The sequence below is a fragment of the Vulpes vulpes genome, chromosome 2 (genome assembly GCF_048418805.1).
Source record: "Vulpes vulpes isolate BD-2025 chromosome 2, VulVul3, whole genome shotgun sequence".
NCBI lineage: Eukaryota > Metazoa > Chordata > Mammalia > Carnivora > Canidae > Vulpes > Vulpes vulpes.
In genome coordinates this window covers 10,340,436-10,355,960 of record NC_132781.1, presented here as the reverse complement: position 1 = coordinate 10,355,960, position 15,525 = coordinate 10,340,436, and the positions used below count along the sequence as shown (strand labels likewise).

At 39.8% G+C, this 15,525-nt stretch overlaps 2 long non-coding RNA genes across 7 annotated transcripts in view; one reads left to right on the top strand and one right to left on the bottom strand.

Annotated features, from left to right (window-relative positions):
• Positions 1–1,870: 1,870 nt before the first annotated feature.
• Positions 1,871–15,525, top strand: part of LOC112920751 (uncharacterized) — a 49,254-nt gene continuing 35,599 nt past the window's right edge. For 2 of the 5 annotated variants that reach the window (XR_003235122.2, XR_011999550.1), the window contains exons 1-2: positions 1,871–4,585; positions 14,832–15,055. This is a non-coding gene — a long non-coding RNA (uncharacterized lncRNA). The remainder of the gene's footprint in view (positions 4,586–14,831; positions 15,056–15,525) is intronic. The other 3 variants (XR_003235125.2, XR_011999551.1, XR_003235123.2) reach the window with 2 other exon arrangements.
• Positions 10,671–15,525, bottom strand: part of LOC140597697 (uncharacterized) — a 177,845-nt gene continuing 172,990 nt past the window's right edge. The window contains exon 7 of one of the 2 annotated variants that reach the window (XR_011999548.1): positions 10,671–11,854. This is a non-coding gene — a long non-coding RNA (uncharacterized lncRNA). The remainder of the gene's footprint in view (positions 11,855–15,525) is intronic. The other variant, XR_011999549.1, reaches the window with a different exon arrangement.

Here is a 15,525-nt window from a genome sequence, read left to right as displayed (position 1 = left end):
GGTGGGACAGCAGGAACACTGGTAAACTGTGTTGGGAGAGATGCAAGTTATATGTGGGTCTCCCTGTGTGTCTAGAAATAATTACTATGGTGATTTATTATCATAAATCCTTCATATGACAGGATAAGAGTGGCAGTGTTGAAGATAATGGCTTGCCAAGAAAGGAGAAATTATTGAATTCAAATTCCACATTCCAAATATCAATCAACATCTAAATCTCAATAGAATAATAATCTGACTTGACTGAGCAAATGGTCTTCATTTTTTAAAAAAACAATAATTGTATATTTTATAAGTTCCCTATTAACACAAGGATCTTTAAGTGTATTTCCAACAATGTATAGGATTCCCTAGCATTTATTATTATATCCAAAGTTTAGAACTAGCTAGTAAAACTGCTGCATTTATAATATTGCAGACAGTATTATTTTGGTCTTTAATTCCCAAACTCTATGTAATGGTTATCAGAGTTGGAGTTACTTTGAGTACTTCATCCAATCTCCCTTTCATTCATCTATCTGCATTCAGAAAGCACTTACTGTGTGCTGACAGTGTGCCAGGCACTGTGGGTGACAAAGAGACATGGTGCCATCATCAATCAAGGAGCTTGTGGTCAAGGAGGACAAATGGACACTGGTGAATGCATAGTTATAAGGGCCATGGAGTGGTGCGAGGTACACTGGGAACCAAAGGGAGTAAGAGGAGAAGATTTAACTTCTTGGATTGATCTGGGGAAATACAATGGATGAGGTGGCATTGGATCTGGTCTTAAAGACTATGAAAAATCTGGATTCTTTTTGAGGAGTACATGTGAACAAAAATGTGGAGGTAAGAAAATGCAAAATTGTTGGGAGGATGGAATTTAGGCTAAAGGATCTTAAGCTCAAATGAAGAAACTGGGACTCTACCATGCAGTTGGCAGAGGGAAGGTGGAAAGGAAGAGAAGAGGACATAAAAGTCTTGATGGAGAACAAAACCAACATCAATGTAACATGTGAGAATTAACCAGTGGAGGTATCCAGGAAGCTACGTATTCCATCAGTATCTTTAAATACATTCAGCAGAACAATGCCAACCAGAGGTTGAAGCACATTGTCCATAATAGGCAAAGCACTGAGACGGAAAGTAGTTTAGTGTTTGCCAAGAGTGTGTGTGGTGGGGAGGGGGGTGAGGGGAACAGGGAGTGACTGCTAATGGGTATAGGGTTTCCTTTTGTGGTGATGAGAATGTTCTGGTATTAGATTGTGCAGATGGTGGCACAACTTTGTCAATATACTAAACACCTCTGAATTGTATGTTTTGAAATGATGAATTTTATGGTATGTGAATTACAGCTCAATTCAAAAAATAATTTTAAGGAAGCCATATATCCACCATTACTTTTTTAAGATTGTTTATTTATTCATTCATGAGAGAAGCAGAGACATAGGCAGAGGGAGAAGCAGGCTCCTCGCAGGGAGCCTGATGTGGGACTCAATCCCTGACCCAGGGCTCATGCCCTGAGCCAAAGGCAGATGTTCAAACGCTGAGACACCCAGGCATCCCTATCCACCACTATTTTGAAATAGTTCCAACTTAAGCTTTTTTGTATGTATGTAGATTTTTTTAAAATTTTTATTTATTTATTCATGATACATAGGGAGAGGGGCAGAGATATAGACAGAGGGAGAAGCAGGCTCCCTGTGAGGAGCCCGATGTGGGACTCAATTCCAGGACTCCAGGACCATGACCTGAGTCAAAGGCAGATACTCAACCACAGAGCCACCCAGGCACCCCTGCAGATATTGTTTGTTCATCAGTCCTTCCTGTTTTTGCACTACATTTTGCTACCATATCTCTGACCCTATCCTACATTGTGTGTCCTCTTCAGATTAATCATCCTGTGATTGATCACAGCTTGGACAGTGGCCTGGCTTCAGCTCACCACTGCAGATCTTGCTGACTCAGTGTGAATGATGAGATCTCTGTCCTGACAGGCATGACACTGCCACATGAAGCTCTCCTTAACCTGGCTCCAAGCATCTCAGGCTTAAGCTAGGATGCAGCAGGGCTAAGAATGGAAGACGGGAGGGAAAGGAAAGAAGACCTTGGGCAAAAACGGACAGGGAGTGATTCCAGACTATATTTCTGGCAGAAAGTCAGAGCAGCAAAAGCGAAATCATATTTTGAGTACCAACTGGCACCGCTTATCATCCAGTTCCTTGGAATTTCTCCTGAAAGGTTATGTATTACGATAAAGTACTTTGCGTGGTACCTGGCATATAGTAAATGTTAGATAAGTTGCAATGATTTTTGCTAGGATTCTGTGTTTGTGTTTTGTTTTTACTTCTTCCCAGGAGACTCTTGATTCCAAGCTGCTTCATTAATCATGATCATTATCATCTATGAGAGGTAGAAATTAGTATCCTCATTTTACAAATAAACTACTGAAAGATGGACAGCGTTAAATGACTTGCCCTAGGTCATAGTTAATAATAAGTTACTGTGTCTTGGACTGTGATTTTGTACAAAGAACAAAGACTGTTAGCCAGAAGCTGAGAGATCATGGACAATGATAGAACCTAGGAAAGCAAAATGGAGAAGAGAATTTTGAGGTAGACATGGAAGCAACGAGAATGCCAGGGAAAGCAAGGTGAATTGAGGAAATCTCTGCAGAAATGAGATGGATAGGAACAAGAGCAAAACCTAGCTTTGGGGACTTGAAACTACAAGACTGAGCCCACAAACTAGCCCAGCAAGTAGGGCAGGTCACCTTCTCCGGATGCCAGTGTTAGAGCTTGGATGGGGGAGGCTGAGAAACTCCTGGAACCTAAGCAATAAAGAACAGTGGGGTAGCATAGGGCAAATCCCACAGCAACAGTGTTTCTGGAAGTGTGTTTTTTACCTGTTGCCATTGGACATTGTCTAGACATTGTCATCATGAGGTATGAAGAAGCAGAAAGGCTGTTTGGAATCAAGCTCATCTATCTGTAGGGTGAGGACTCTTCATACACTGAGCTATTGACCTAAACAGAGGAATAGCCTGAAGGCAATGGAGGGTTACCTTAACCCCGTTGCTCCCCAAACAACCACCCACTCTCTTGTCCTTAAAACCAATCTTCCCTTGTGATAAATCTCATATCACATAATCCTTTGATGATTATCATTTATTATATAATCTTATGGATTATCTTTTTATATTTCTATACTATCTACCCAACTCGGCTATCAACTCTTGCCAAGATAGATGTTGACATTATTATTTTCTGAGTTTCTTATGGCTACTGCTTACAACATTGTACCCATTTATCAAACATTTGATTGATTGAATGCTTGCATCAAACACAGAAATGACTCCCCGACGTGGGCCAGGTTGGAGCCGATGTGTCAAAATTGGACTCCCTGGGAAGCAGATTTCGATGGAAGTCAGGGGTTAGGATGTTTATTAAGGTTTACCCCTGGGATCTATACCAATGGAGGAGAAGAAGGCAGACTGGAGAGAGGGAGAGTGGACTCCCCAAAACAGTCTTTTGGATCCCATTGGACCTCTGGAGCTCTGGTGACCCTCTGGAGTTCTCTCAAGTTGGCTTGATATGGACAGGCCCATACATTTCCTCATGAGTCAGTTACTGGATATGGTCCACCTAGGAATGGATTTGGGGTAAGGAAGCTATTTGTAACCAAGGCAAAGGGCCCTTGAAGGGCTAATGGCTTATGGTCATCAGCTGACAAAACCCTCAGCAGCTGAAAAACAACCAGAGTTTCAATGAAGGAGGACTTTTGGGTGGTGCAGCCCAGTGCCCACTCACACAAAGTATCTCCAAGTAGATGGAAGTTTGTGCTTCAAAGTGGGAGCCCATCCCCCATTCTCCATCCCCCTTCCCCTCCTCCGGTGGCCTGTCTCCTACTTTTCAGTAGCCCTACCCCCCCAGTCCCTCACGATATGGTTTTTACTTATGCAGATTTAATAAAAACTTGACCGGTTTAAAAAAAAATAATAATGAAAGTGAGAGTTATCCATATCCCCTACTTTGGATGACCAAGATGCTGCACAGTCTAAAGAAATACGGACCAAAACGGCATCACTCCCAATTGTGATTTTTTTGCTTTCTTCTTCTAGGAGAGCTTTGACAGAGTTCGGGACTGAAAACCCAATAATCCAAGACCCGGGAGAGGGAGAGAGAGGGTCTGCTAGGACCCTTTGCTGGGTTCTCTGGAGGAATCCCCTTCTGCCCAGATGCGACTGGCTTATGTGAAGCCAAAAGTGCTGAGACTTCACAGTAAAAGCTAATGAAAGGAAACACAGGGTTCCCAGGGCAGGTGCTTGGCACTTCTCCGGGAATAGGTAAAAGGGAAGCGGCAGATGTTCAAGGGAAGGGAGCAAACAGCAGGGACAGAGCGTCCCTCCCTCCCTGGTGGGAATGAGCAGAGCACACCTGCTGCTGTGCAGGCTCCCGCTGCCAAGCAGAGCGGCACAGCTGTGAGACCCTGCTTCTGGCTGCTTCGCCTGTCTTCAGGGATGGAGCCCCTCCCAAGCAAGGAGAGTTCAACTGGGTTCTTTGGCAGCCGAAGTCTACACGGACCCTGCAGGGAGCGGTGGAGAAAAGTGAGTTTGACGTGCTTGGAAATATTTAGATCTGGGATGTAAACTGCAAGGAAAATATTTACTCTGTTTGTTTTAATACCACAGAGGTTTGGATCCAGGGAATCTTCAGAGATGTACAAAAGGCTCCTGCCAAGGCACCAATTTAACAATTTGGTCAGTGACAAAGGGCATCCTGTTTAACTAGTCTGAATTTAAATAGCATGTTTCCAATCAATGTATTAACATGTCTGTCCCGCCTGTTTACAAAGCTGTTTCCTTTAACCCGTGAATTTGGGGGTTTGGTTTTTGAATTTGGACGGAATTAAAACACTTTCCTTTGGTAGGAAGTAAGCAAGCAGGTCCAAAATAGCTGAAGGGGGCCAGAGCCTGAGCATCAGCTGTCACTGCAAACTTCCCATAAAAACACAGTCAGATCGACGTGTATCCCCATGCTCGTGGCCCTCAGTGGAAAACCTCTCACATCTAGTTGTCTGGGGCTTGGATATACTGCAGAGTGCTAAAGCACTAGCTAATCCTCTTCTTGGTCTGCGAGTTCAAACCAGGAATTATGACGAAAGGGAAGCCTTTGTGAAGGTGATCCGAAAGTTGCAGATTTTTGTCTTTGTCCTTCACGGAGACCTCCTCCATTGGGCCAGAGCATTCAGAAACAAGATTGGCACCAGAGTGCTCCCCACAAGACTGTCAGAGATTGACTGGGACACCCTTCTGCCATCAGATAGCATACCAGGCAGAGAAAATTGTAATTACTCTTCAAATTTCAGAAAGGTAGATTTTGTGATTTATTATAGTCTCCTATTCTGTTATCTACTTGATCCCCCCCCCCCCCACACACACACACACACTTTGGAATTTTTCTTTGTTTTTTTTTTTTTTTTGGCAATTTTTCTTTGAATTAAACCCCGTTTGCTTTACTGCCAAGCCAATCCTCCTGTATAATCGACGTGGAGAATGAACAGCTGCTTCTCAATCATTGGCCACTGTTGTATTCCTAGGCTCCTTTAACAGCTGTGAAACAGAATTCCTATTCAGAATTTTATGACCGTCAACCAAGCAGAGAGACTATTCTCCTCTCTCTCTGGTGATGGAGATTTTGTGCTCCTCTTCCTTTTTAGAACTCTTACCCTTTCTCCATCCTTCCTGACTGTTGTTCCATGTATGTGGGATTCCAACTACATCTGATGTCTGCTGATGAAACTTCAAGTACTGAAGATCCCCTGGTCAGTTTCTCCCCGAGTCAAAAAAGAAAGTTCCCCCAATTTCTCCAAACCACTTCACAATTAAGTAGAGAAAGTGTTGTAATTCCCAAGTGGTTATTCTGACATAACCACTGTTTGCACTTTTCTTGTTCGTTGCCAATTAGTCATAGGAACCACTACAATGGGAAAGATTCAAACATGTAAAAATTTATATTGCCTAATGGGCTAATTTGCATGAGAGCTATTAGAGAAATAAAGGCTCATTTGATACGTAGCAGCTTAGAACAAAGAGGGATCTGAAGATTTGCCTTGCTGATTCCTTTCATTTTGGAGAAAGAAACCCAAGCTAGACTGGTGAAACACTTTTTTTGAGTCTGATAACTAGTCTCTGGTGTAGCTTAGAGCTCAATTCTCCATTTTAGCAGCTTTCTTGCTCTTTAACTAACGGTCATCTGAAATCAGGAAAAGGAACATTGGAAAGTGACCTAGAAATGCTCCATGTTGTCATTCTGTGGGCCAGAATAATAATTCTCTTTCTAGAGATCTCTTTCTAGATCCCACTAAAATTCATCTGGTAGAGATTTATCCATTAACTATAATACTTTGTTCACCTCTAAGGTTCAAATCTTTCTGGGAGGTATCCACAAATAAAAGCTGTTTAGGCTCTAGGACTTAATATGCATGAACAATCTGAGAATAGGTTTGGGTAGGGTGATGGAAAGAGGTGTGTGAGGAATTTTTTTTCAATGTCCTTTAATTCAAACTTAATAATGTAATGTTAGTGACTGTGCATGAGTTTACTATTGGTGCTGTAGCAAATTGCCACCAACTTAGTGCCTTAAATTATACAAAGGGGTTAGTTTATAAGTCTGTAGGTTAGCAGTCTAAAATGGGTTTCACTGGGCTAACATCAAGATTTTGTCAGGGCTGTGATCCCTTCTAGAAGCTCTAGGGAAGAATCCATTTCTTTGATTTTTCCCAGATTCTAGAGGCCACCCCCATCCCTTGGTTTGTATCCCTTCTTCCATCCATTTTCAAAACCAGTAACTGGGAGTCACGTTCTAACATGGCATCATTCTGACTGCTTTTTCTCTCCTCTCTTCCACATATAAGGACTCTTGTGATTATATTGGGCCCACCTATGTAATCCAGGATCATCTCCCTGTTTAAGGTCAGCTGACAAGTGACCCAAATTCCATCTGCAACCTTAATTTAAGGATGAAGCTGTAAACATTGTCTCACACTCTCTTAAAAATTATCAGATGGTAGGAGGAAGACAGAGGTGTAGACGAAGGAAGATCAGTTGTAAGTTAATAATTGCTGACAATAGACAATATACATGTTGGGGGATTCATTATTCTCTCTAACTTTTTAATTTTGGGATATAGTTGAAATTTTTCCTACTAAAGTTTTGAAAAAGAAAAAAAAAAAACTGTCTCTATTCAACAGTTCCAGGGATTAGGAAGTAGATGTATTTGCAGGGAATCATCCCTCTTGGAACATGTTTCCAAGTGACTAGTCAGGGACCCAGGCTTCTTCCATTTTCTAGGTCTGCCCTCTCATAGGGTTTCATGGTCTTCTCCATTCAGTTAACAAGTGGGGAAAGAGTGAGAGGCTCTTGTGTGTGCCATTTTATGAGTCAGGCTTGGAAATGGTGAACATTATTTCCACCCATATTCCTTTGGCAACCCTCCATTATGTGTCTATACTGAGGCTACATTTTTCAACTTCTATTGTTCTTATCTATGTGACTGAGAAAGAAAGGAAATGTATTTGATGACAAGCTAGCCAAACTCTGCCCATCTAACTGTAGTCACCAAACATTCATTTCACCCTCCCACTACACTGTGGAAGACATTTGCCTTTTCTGAAGGAAGAAGATCCAAGGTCCCCACTACTCATTGCATCAAGCTCAAAGTCCAAATCCTTCCATGATGTTCAGACCTCTGAATCGGAACTGAAGGAGGTTCCTTGAACTTATGAACTATCTTACTCACACACTCAATATCCAGCGGTGATTTTATACACACACACACACACACACACACACACACACACACACACCTCATATTTGAAACTCTTGTTTGGGAAAAACACACACACACAAACCAAAAACAATGAGAAATGTGTAGCTATTACCAGTCCACAGCAATTTTTACATACTTCTAGACACAGATTATGAAGGGCCTACTCTTTGGGTAGGGAAAATTCATTTAGTCCTGAATCATGCTCTCTAGAACCTCACTTCTCCATTGTTCTTGATGGTTCCTGCCTCAGGCCTTTGGGAGCTCTTTTTTCATCCACTATCCCTCATGGACCTGAATGAAGTAGGTATTGGAGACTGTACTTGGCCCGGTGAAAGTCAGGGGGCCCAGCACTAATCTTAAAGATCAAGAAGTCAGTCTTTTTAGTCCAGAATCACAGTTTCCTTAGTGATACTATTTTATGCAAAATTACTGTGCCCTTTAACCTTTTATTTCTAGACCATTCCAACTGATAGTAACCGCATTTGAAGTTTCTTCATAGCTATTTCCTTTAGTCTGATTTCATTTGTTTCCTCTTCCACCTTGCTCCAAGTCAGTTTCAGCCTCCTCCAAGCCATGGGAAAGAATATGTTTGAAGGTCATACCCTTGATCTGATCTTCATCTATGGTTGTATCTATGTGTTTCCCAAGAATCTTGCTGTACTTTTGTCATTCAGAGCCTTCTTCAATTTGTCTCTATTACCTGGCGTACAGAAGCGTATTTTTCAGCCTAAAAGTTTCTGATCTCTGCATACTTTATCCACCTTGATTTCTGTTTCAAAACAAGCTAGTTTTTTATCTGTTCTCAATGATTTCTTGTTTTAAATTGCTAAGAGTAGCCAGTAGTAGGAAATGGACACTGTTAATTCTCATTCTTATCAATCTTTTGTGTAAGAACTACAGGCTTAATAGTTACATGAAATCTAGTCTGCCTCTCTAGTTACTGTAGTTCTACCATTTGTTTTGATAATGGAAACAAATGGAATACCATGGAATACTATAAACTGGAGCTCCACCTTTCCAACTTCACCTATTGGTTTCTTTTTTGCTGACTGACCAGTAAGCCAATGCCATGAATTTCAGGTGTATGCCATGTGAGCACCCCACTTCAAAAGACTGATTTAAAAATTAGTTCAGGCAATATTAGATACTGTAACTAACAAACCTTGTAATCTCAGAATGTTAGCACTATGATGATTTATTTCTAGCTCGTATCATGGCCCTGTGTAGTGGCTAATTGTGGTCAGGCAGCTTGACATGTGGTCACTTAAGGCCTCAAGTTCCTTCCATTAGAATTCTACCTTATTATAGATTCTTAGATCCTTGTCGTTTCAGGAACATATGGGAAAAGAGAGCAAGGATCATTTGTGGGATTTTATTATGAACTGAGCTGGAAAATGGTTACTATAACTTTTGCCCACATTCTATTGGCCAGAATTAAGTCATATGGCCACATCTGACTGCAAAGGATGATAGGAAATAATATATTCTTGTTGTATGTTTCCAATGGGGAAAGGTAATGGATTTTGGTGCATATATACAGTCTTTATCACACCAAGAACACAGATTTGAGTCCATGAGTACACCAAAAGTCAGCTGAACTATGTTCAGTAGCATTGCTTAGGGCTTTAACTATTATTGACAGTCATTGAACATTTAGCAGCAAAAGCACTGTTGAGAGCATGACATTGATGTGCAAATAATTTAAAAATCTTGAGGTTTTTAAAGTATCCTAGATAAGAAGTTAATCATTTATACAAGTAAATTATTGAGCACTCACCAAATACCAGACATTGTGTTAGGTGCCAGGCAAATGGAGATCAAAGAATAAATTCTTGTCCTCAAAAAGCTCTCCAGTATTCTGGATGAGACAAGCACATACATGTGTAATTAAAATACTATTTTTTCTATAATAAGATTATAAATGTGCTATAGGGTCACAGAGAAAGGAATTGTTGTGTACTGATCTTATAAAAAAAGTCAACAGGGACAGTGAGGAAACAGCCAGGAATTATTAAGAATATCTTTTTTGGGTTTCTTGCTTTGCCGTATAAATATCCTATCTTATTAAATAAGGAAGACTCTGAGTAGTAGGTTATCAAAATGGTAAACGTGCCTCACCGAAGAAATAAAAAAACAAAGGTGTTAAAAAAGGTCTGTGGTTTTTCTAGTTCATTGTTTTGAAGAGAGATTCTGAAATCTCAAAATCTAGAGTAATGTTCAAACTAAGAAAATTAGCAAAACCTTTTGGTGGTTGCCACTGTTGACGTTGAAGAGGAACTGGAATGAATAAGTGAATGGTCCAAAGTTTGTTTTTGAGATGCCTGCAATATGGCACTTGGGCAACCTCCCATGATGCTAGGTCCCTGTTGGGTCTGACGAAGGCAGATATTCATTAAGCCCTTCACCACCAGTGGTTGGAACCCATCCACTTCATGCGAGTAGACAACCACAAGCATTTCATTCTGTATATCAGTACCAGAAGCTAGAAGCATGGAATGCACACACTATGCTTTGAACCTCATAATTGTTCCTTGTAATAATAAATTTTACATTTGAACCTGTGAGTTATCAAGGAAAAAGAAACACAAAGCCACTTTGGTTAAAGGATAGACTTAAAATAACAGGAATTATGGAGATGGAAAAATACCACTTTTCTTTGTTGGCCCAAGGATTTATGTTTGGGGAAAAAATGATTCAGAGGTGATGGCCTTTCTTGGATATTAACAAAGTGTAGAGCAGTTTGCATCCCTGACAATGGATGGTGTGTAAATTCTGGGAGGGGGAAGTTAGGGGACACAGAGGCAGGAAAAAAAAAGAATTGAACTCAGGCAGCTTGGTATTTATAAAAGGGAAATTCTGGACTCTTCTTGTAAGGAAAATTTATTATGAAAGTCTCTTCAGTTTTTACTAGAGAGTGAGAACAATTGTTGTGCTTTAAACTAGAATATGAATACGGCTGAAAGTGATATATCCATACAAACAACAGTTTTTTCCCAGCCAACTTATTAGACTCAACTCATGCTTATCAGATTCTGAGCCTTATACAAATGAGCTCCAGATGGGAGAAACAGTCAAATATTTAAACATTAGAGATCTCATGACAAAAGAATAAAGAAAAAAAATATTTCCGCCCCCTAAATTTCCAAAGGGGAGAAATTAAAAGGAAAAAGTCAACAACTGGAGCTTCAATACATATTTAAAACTTCATATGTAAAAAAATTATTTTACACTGAAAGACAAATTACAGATGACGACAACAGTTGAATCAAACAGAGAAAGGAGTTGGGCTCTTCTCTTAATGTTGCATGCAAATTTAGGAGAAAATAATTAACTAATTATATATGTTAGATATGCTGGTCAATGTGACAGCTAATTTGTAAGTGAACAAATATAAATGATAGATATACAAATGAAAAATGGTCAACTATGCTAATAAAAATCACTTAATTGAGGTCACATTGCACATATTAAATTATAATACACATCAAATGAAAATTGTTAAAGCTAGCAAGAGCATTATGGTACTGATTTTCCTTCAATGCTGATGATGTAAATTCATAAAAATGTTTTGGAACACAGCTTAAAATTTTTGTGCTTGTTGATTGAATGAACTGGGTTTAGAGGTGTAAAATTATGAAATAATTGTATTTTTCTTCCTTAATAGGCTGTTTACAATCTGTGCTGAACCTTCCTTCCTTATCCCTGGACAGGAACTTCTTATAAATCCATTCTAAGGTGTTCAAAAGTCCAAGTTGAGCTTAAGAAACAAAACAAAACACAAAATCCTTCACTATGTAATCTTATTTATTTATTTTCTTATTTGATTATATTTATTTTATCTACCAAGCTGTACAGTAAAAGGGAAATAAGTCACATCTGGTAATCACATTTTTATTATTTTTATTGTCCTTCTGTAGAAGACAAAGGACACATCTGAGCATCTCAACGTTGTGGAAATCTACATTTGATATGCTGCTTATAGTCCATTTCTCTCCTTGTCATCTTCCTTTTCCTGATTTTTGCTTTTATTTTGCTTGAGCTCTTCCCTGAAATTGTAAGCAAAGAGGTGTCGGTCTTCATCACACATTTTTCGGTATACATCACACAGGCTCTTAAAGTGTGGGATGGAGGGAGAGAGCACGACAGCATGAATGTGGTGGGGGGAGGGGCAGAGGGAGAGAGAATTTTTACATATAATATTTTAATGATTTATTTATTTGAGAGAAGGGGGAGTAGAAGTGAAGGGGGGCAGAAGGAGAGGGCGAGAGAATCTCAGGCAGACTCCCCGTGAGTGCAGAGCCCAACATAGGGCTTGATCGTATGACCTTGAGATCATGACCTGAGCCAAAATGGAAAGTCAGATGCTTAACTGACTGAGACCCAGGTGCCCCTATATAATCCTATTTTAAGATTCTCTCCTAGACTCATAATTTGAGGCTTGAAAACCTAATAGAGAAGGTGGATATTCCATTATTTTCCACCTTATTCTTCCATTCTTTTTTTTTCCTTACTCTGTAGTTTCTTTATTTTTTAAAAAAAGATTTTATTTATTTATTTATTTAAGAGGGAGAATGAGAGCACAAGCAGGGGGAGTAGCAGAGGGAAAGGGAGAAGCAAGGTCTCTGCTGAGCAGGGAGACTGACACAGAGCTCAGTCCCAGGACCCTGAGATCATGACCTGAGCTGAAGGCAGATGTTTAACTGACTGAGCCACCCAAGTGCCTCTCACTATGTAGTTTCTTGGTCCCTTCTGTGATTTGGAATCAGAGAGGAGAAATCAGGGCTTCAAAGTTATTTATCAGTTGCTGAAATTGTGATCTGGGGCCAGTGCTGTATGGTGGAGGCAGATACCTAAATGGTGGTTTGCCTGCCTAGCGGTATCTTGTGAGTTCTTCAAATAACCCAATGATTACTAACCTTGATGTACTGACTTGAGTAAGGCCCCAACTGGCTGGCTATGTGTGACACTTCTTGCATTTAGAATTTTCAGATAGGAGCCAGCTTCTTTGTTTTTCAAATTCCTCACATTTCAAATTCCTCAAATTTCTTCACTTAGCCTGAGGTTGGTTAAGAAAGCATAGAGAGGGGGCACCTGGGTGGCTCAGTCAGTAAGCATCTGACTCTTGATTTCAGCTCAGGTCATGATCTCGGGGTTGTGAGATTGAGTCTCATGTTAGGCTCCATGCCCAATGTGAATTCTCTCTCCCTGTCCCTCTGCCCTGCCTGCCCTGCCTCATGCTTGAGCATGCTCTCTCTCTGAAAGAAAGAAAGAAAGAAGAAAGAAAGAAAACATAGAGGAGGAAAGAAGAAATGCCAGACTTACTGACAACTGTTCTAAAACATTATCAATCTGCCTAATGCATTCTTAACTTGTGTTCTATAGTAGAAGGTAGGTGGTGATAGGTTAGGAAAAGTTGACCTGCTTTTGGCAACCTCCTTTGTAGGGTCATGTATAAGTGATCATCTCTCTCTACAGAAAGTCGTTGCTCTCTAAAGGGTAGGAATACTCGTCACACAACTTTTCAGTTTTGATAGCCCAGCCAAAATTGAAACAATGGAAGAAGTCCCACTTAGGCCTTACACATATAAAAAAATTTTTCAAGATTTTCCAAGCACTGTAAAGTATAGCAGAAATAAACCCCAAGGTATTAAAAGCTGTTTGCATTAAGATAGCCATTATAGTGTTAATTATAAAACTATAAAATTCCAAAATGGTAATTTGGGTGTAATCCAATGTCCTATGATAGGAAAATGGTGAAAGAGGTTGTAGTATATCTATTTTAAGAGAAACCATGCTATGGGAACAATGGTAACAGGCTGTTTTCTCATGGGAAAGGAGAATTTGAATTCAACATGAAGTACAAAATGCAGGACACAAAATCATATTCACACTACGTTTACAACTATATAAGTTACTTCTTAAGGGTTGGGCTAGGAAATTAAACAACTAGTTTTCTAATCATGCCTCTGTGACTTGTACTTCGATAACCTTGAGGAGGTTATTCAAAATCTTCAGCTCTTCCCTCTAAAAAGAGGAAAGTACTTGCTTTGTCATGGGACTTACATGAGCTAATGCAAACCAAGTGTTCCGGGCACTTCGTAATTACTCAAAAGGCTCTATTAAAATCCTGGAAAGGACACACAGAAATGAAAACAGGAGTGAGGTTAAGATGATAAGATCTTTTTTACTTGATTTATAATCTTCCTTAAGTGATGTTATATTGCTTCCAGGATTAAAAATAGACTCCAAGAAACCAAGCAGTAGGGGGCCAATATATTGGTGATGCCAGCCCGCAGAGTCTAAGGACAACTCCTGAATAAAAGCTTGCAGCAAATGGAGGCTTCATCCCTCCTTGTGGACAAATCTCACCAGCCTGTGTTAACCAATTTGAAAAAGATTTTGCTCATTCCAATCAATGGACGTTCTTTAGCAATCTTTGAGAGTCTGGGTCTCTCATTCCCTTAGGCTTCAGATATACGCTACAGTGGTTCACCTTGCTTTCCTCCCAATTGGTAGATGTCAAAGTGATAAAACCCCCCAAAAAATATTTCAGAAACAAATCAAGGCTAATATCTAGTTTGTGATCATTTGATAAAAGAGAGAGAATTACAGTTTCCTGAAATATGGCTTAATTCAAACAAGAGAATATATCTTGGCAAACATTTCAATGATTTTTATTACAGTTTATTAGGTGCCCTCATTATCTGGGCTATAATCTGCATATGTTGGGTTTTCAAGTAAACTACTTCTGAAAGTTTGCAAATAAACTCTCTCTCTGTACTTTATCATGCTTTTATTTACTACTATTTGCCCTAATAAAAACACTACATGCATTATTTCAAACTAAGAAGAGAGCCAGCAATAAATAGCATTTAAAAGAGGATGAAAACGTTGAAAATTTAAAAAGCCTTAGCTGAGTGGAGTTTGGACTAGGACCTTGACCCAGAAACATAATTGATTAACTTAAGCCAGTTTCTTAAAGACTAAGTGAAACTAACTTTTATATATTTACTTTTTACATAGGTTTTTGCTGCTGCTTCTAATAAGAACTAGTCAACTTGCCCAGTCAATAATGAAGAGATTCATATTCTTCTATTTGATGGGAAGTTTGAACAATGACAACTCCATGTCTCGCTTCACAGTTACACAAGGATAAATGATTAAGCATAAGCCCTAAATTAAAACAGGCCAAACCAAATATTTAAGAAATTTCTTCCATCGATCTTTTATTATTTAAAGAAAAGATGGTGAGTTTTGGCTGGAACCTTGTGGTCAACTATTTTTTAAACGAATATAGAGTTGGGATTAGCAGCTTACTGATATTTCAGATTTTTTGAGATCTGAGTCTGGTGGTGTATCAATCAACTTTCCTTAGACAAGAACTCAGTGGCACGTATCTGGAAGCATTTCTGTCTCACTTATGTGTCCGCATGGCAGCTAAGTGGGGTGGGAGGACTCTGCTGGTCTTGGCTGGGATCAGCTGGACTAGGGCTCCAGCCATAGATTCAGATCAGGTTTGTTTCATGTGTTCTTATCTCCTGGGACTAGTTAGGATGGTTGGGGAATGCCCTCAGGAAGGGAGATGGAACATCTCAAAGAGGATGAGAAACAATAAAGGAAGCCTCTGGAGCCTAGGTTTGGAGTTTTCACCCCCATTATTGTAAGTTACATGCTGTCTGGTGGAGAAATACACTGCTCCCATGGAGAGTGGGGAAGA